Here is a 5,000-nt window from a genome sequence, read left to right on the forward strand (position 1 = left end):
TCTCCACAGGAAATAGCACTGTGTTATTATTTGATGCACATAATTTAAGCTTCCTTTTCTTCCACATAATGAGTTTCTGCCATTTCATTCAAATCTACAATTATTTTTCATTAAAGTTATTTCTCTTCAACATATCGCTTTGTCTTATTACATGATTAGCACTTCGTATTGTGCATTAATGTTATCTATTCTATGACGCAAATTACCTATTCTTCTTTGATTTCCTTTGTTCCATTATTCAAATCTGCTTTCCTTCCTCAATTCCCAATACTCCATCATACACACCTCAAATCCTCCTTTCCTTCCTTAAGTTAGTAGTTAGTATTAGTTTTCTCTTATTATCTGATACTCTTAACCCCTTCAGTTCTGAGACGCACTTTTCCTTGAGTTTTGGGTATGATTAGACGATTTTATTTACATTAGGAAGGGTCTATGGAGGTCAAAAGATTAATAGCCAACGTCTTCACTGTTTTAATTCCCACATACGTTTCTGAGCTGTATAAAATCACCAAATAGTCAGCAAAATAAATATGAAAACGTGTCATGGTACTAAAAAATGTTAACTTACTGCCTTCATTTTTTTTTTTTTTCTTTTCTTAAATTTGTTGTCCTCGTGTTATCATCCTTTATTCGCTTTCCTTATTTGTTAATCTTAATGTACTATATTTTTTTCTTTCTTATTTCCAATCCTTAATTCACTAACTTTAAATCCATCTTTATTTCCTTCTCTTATTTTGTTATTCTTAATTCACCAATTTCTTTTCCTTAATTTGTTATAGATACAAGTTACTCGTATATTTTTTTTTTCAGCATTTGCCTTTCTTAACTCCATCAATACTAGGACACATTTTAACCCTGAGATATGTGTACGATTAAACCGTTTTATCGACATTAGGAAGGGTCTATAGAGGTTAGAAAATTAATGGTCAGAGTCTTCACTATCTTAATCCCCCTTATAAGTTTGTGAAGTTGTATAGAATCACTAAAAAGTAAGTAGAATGAATATGGAAACACGTCATGGTATTCAAGGGGTTAATTTTTTTTCTTGCTATCTTTAATTTACTTGGTTTCTATTTTTACGTATTTTCTATAACTTAACATCTTCAAATTCGTATATCTCTCTTCCATTATAATTTCGTCATACCCACAACTCTCCATTAATTGCTGTTCTTGATCTGCCATCTCCATCCTTCGCCTCCACGCGGGCCGGTCCTGCAATGCTGCCTCGCCCAAGATCCTCTCTAGTCCTTGCCTTCAATCCCCTTCCCCTTTGAGCACCGTGATTAATTTGCCTTCTAACCCCCTCCCAAAGCTTCTCTCTCTCTCTCTCTCTCTCTCTCTCTCTCTCTCTCTCTCTCTCTCTCTCTCTCTCTCTCAAGTTTAGCAAGTCTCCTCTTAGGCATTTCAAGTGTTTGGCATCTTCTTAGCCATTCCCTAAACTTCCTTCCTTAACTTCTCTCTCCTCTTCTCTCCTCTTCACTCTCCTGCGTCCTTTATACGTCTTGAACTGTTTTCTTCTCTTCTTCCCTTTATGTTCCCCCGTGCACTTGTTCATAATGTTGTTAGCGGTTAACTATTTTCTAGTTTACTTCTCTACTTTTACCTTCACTCTTCTAGGTGCCTTATTCAATTATGTATTACTTTTTTTTGTCGTCTTCGCATTGAGTGAGTGACGGAATGACTAATTGAGTGAGAGAGCAACTGACTGATTGATTGACTGACTTACTGACTGACTGACTTAACCCCTTCAGTACCATAACGTGTTTTCATATTCATTCTGCTTACTATTGGGTGATTTCATACAGCTTCAGAAACTTATGTGGTGATTAAAATAGTGAAGACTGTGGCCATTAATCTTCTGACCTCCATAGACCATGCCTAATGTCAATCAAATCATCTAATCACACCAAAAATTCATGATAAATATGCGTTCCAATACTGAAGGACTTAATTACTCACTACACTCCCATTTTATATTCAAGCATCGATTTTATGAGTCTCGGTTACCAGATGAGTCTCGTGTGCGTGACTGGAAGCTCCCCGTGCTACTCTGCAGTTTGCGAGTCTATGGCATGGCAGTGAGGTCTCTAATGATAGGCTGGAGCACGACAAATTCTCCCATAGCCTTCCATATACTTCCACTCAAGTAGTCTCCTGTTCCTCTGTCCTTACTTCACTGTACTTAATGATGTTTCATGTATTCTAGTCAATGTTATTCTTACTTTTAGTGTTTTTTTTATTGCTATTCTTTTTTATCTCTTCTTTTATTGTTTCTTTCTATCCTCAAACAAGTATTTCTGGGAGTTTTCTATTTGTGGACTTCCGTGTGTGTGTGTGTGTGTGTGTGTGTGTGTGTGCGTAATTCACCTCCTCACCTCCTCGGTCGCCTGCTGGTCACCCAGCCAGTCTTCCCCATTACGGAGCGAGCTCAGAGCTCACAGACCGATCTTCGGGTAGGACTGAGACCACAACACACTCAACACACCGGGAAAGCGAGGTCACAACCCTCGAGTTATATCCCGTACCTATTTACTGCTAGGTGAACAGGGGCTACACACTAAGAGGCTTGTCCATTTGCCTCGCCGCCTCCGGGATTCGAACCCGGACCCTCTCGAGTGTGAGTCGAGCGTGCTAACCACTACACTACGCGGTGTAGTGTGTGTGTGTGTGTGTGTTTAACTTCCTGTTGCAGTTTCTTTCTATGTACACTCCAAAACAAATAAATATCGAGATGAACAAGTACTATAATTCTTTCTCCTTCTCTTCTTTCCTCTCCTCCTCTTCGTCCTTTTTCTTCCCCCGTCCTTTCTCCTTCTCTTCGTCCTTCTTCCTACTTTCCCTCTTCCCCTCCTATTACTCAACGTTCTCGATCTCAGCAGGAGACAAGCCAGCACGGAGGCACTAAGGGGGTGACACACGAACTCTAACCTCGATCAGTGAAATCTCGCACGGAACGGACTTGAAGCACGCGGAGGAAAAATTAGTGACGTCAATGCGGCAGTGAATAATAGATGGCGTTGTAAAAAGGATGCCTTCCCGTAGTGTTTCCTTAGATAGACTCATTATTGTTTTGTTTATGGAGATATTTTGTTGGTGATTTAGTGTGGAGATTGTCTTTTTTTTCTTTTCTTTTTCTTTGTCGTTGATTTAATTAGTAAGGCTGGATTCAAAGTGTTGAGTGTTTCATTTTGTTTGGCTTCATTATTTTGATACTTAACTTGTCTATTTACCTGTCTATCTTTCTATCTATGCATTTTTCTACTGATTAATTTATCGCAATCAATCTATCAATTTAAGAAGAGGAAGAGGAGGAAAAGAAGGAGGAGGAGGAGGAGGAAGAGGAAGGAGGGGCAACAGGAAAATGGTGAAGGATAATTCTTGATGGGGAGAGATTGGGAAGGTAGACAAATGGGGAGGTAAAGATATGGGGAGTTATGAAGAAGAAGAAGAAGAAGAAGAAGAAGAAGAAGAAGAAGAAGAAGAAGAAGAAGAAGAAGAAGAAGAAGAAGAAGAAGAAGAAGAAGAAGAAGAAGAAGAAGAAGAAGAAGAAGAAGATGATGATGAAGAAGAAAAAAGAAAAAGAAAAGAAAATAGGAAACAGAAAAAGGAGAAAAAGAAGAAGAAGAAAAAGAAGAAGGAGAAGAAGAAAAAGAAAAAGAAGAAGAAGAAGAAGAAGAAGAAGAAGAAGAAGAAGAAGAAGAAGAAGAAGAAGAAGAAGAAGAAGAAAAAAAAAAGAAGAGGAAGAAGAAATGACGTTTTTCGCTTTCCTTTCCCATTATAGCAGATTTTTCCCGTGTGTGTGTGTGTGTGTGTGTGTGTGTGTGTGTGTGTGTGTGTGTGTGTGTGTGTGTGTGTGTGTGTGTGTGTGTGCGTGGCAATGATCAACCACTAACGACTCCCTAACACAGCTGACCTCCATTCACCATTACATCCTCGTTCTTCTCCTCCTCCTCCTCCTCCTTCTCCTCCTCCTCCTCCTTTTCCTCATCGTCATCATCCTCCTCCTCCTCTTCCTCTTCTCCTCCCCAAGACGCTCCTCCCTCCTAATCCCACGCCAAATAAATCCCCATGCTTTATTAGTGGCTTCGTCCCCCAGCGTCTCAGAGCTGTTTTATGGCCTCGCAAACAACGTTATGGCCTTCACGGGACGGCGAGGACTGACCCGAAGCAGGAGGAGGAGGGGGAGAAGGAGGAGGAGGAGGAGGAAAAGGAGGAGGAGGAGGAGGAGAGGAAGTATGGTTCAGAAAAGAAGGAAGCCAAAAGGAGGAAGATTACCAAGACGATGAAGACAGGAAAGGGAGAAAGCAATGATGATGAGAAGAGAAGGAGGACAATGGAAAAGATGAGAGATGGGATGAGGATGATGGAGATTGGAAGAGAACGGGAAGATGACCAGGATATGATGAGAGGGAAGAAGAGGAGATAGAGATGCTGAAAATGAGGACGAGAAAGAAAAGAAAACAAAAGATGAGAGTGTTAAGAGGAAAAGAACGACGAAGATAACGAGAGATGAGAATAAACACGACGGAAATAAAAGGAAGACGAAAAGAAAAAGAAAAGAGAGGACGACGAGTACAGCAAGGTGAAAAGAAAACGGAGGAGATAAAGTGAAATCTCTTGTTACATTGGTGTCTCTTGTTTGCAGTTGTCAGTTCAGTGTTTTGGCTTGCCTGTGGCTTTGTGTGCGAGAAAGAATAGCTGACACACATTAAACAGTAAGCAAGATGAATACACAGCTCTGACTTTTACTCACGTGACAGAGGCGTGACATTTCATTCAGCTTGATGTTTCCCACCTGAAAAAAAAAAAGAAAATAGACAAGTAAATAGATAAATAAAATAGAATAAGATCAAAATAAATATACATGTATCAGTAAATTAATAAATGATGTTAACGATGATGAAGCTGATAATGATAATAATGATGATGATAATAATAATAGTAATAATGACAATAATAGTAATAATACATGAAAGGCAGCCGAGGAAGTAGTAATAGTA

This window comes from Portunus trituberculatus, chromosome 21 (genome assembly GCF_017591435.1).
Source record: "Portunus trituberculatus isolate SZX2019 chromosome 21, ASM1759143v1, whole genome shotgun sequence".
Lineage (NCBI taxonomy): Eukaryota > Metazoa > Arthropoda > Malacostraca > Decapoda > Portunidae > Portunus > Portunus trituberculatus.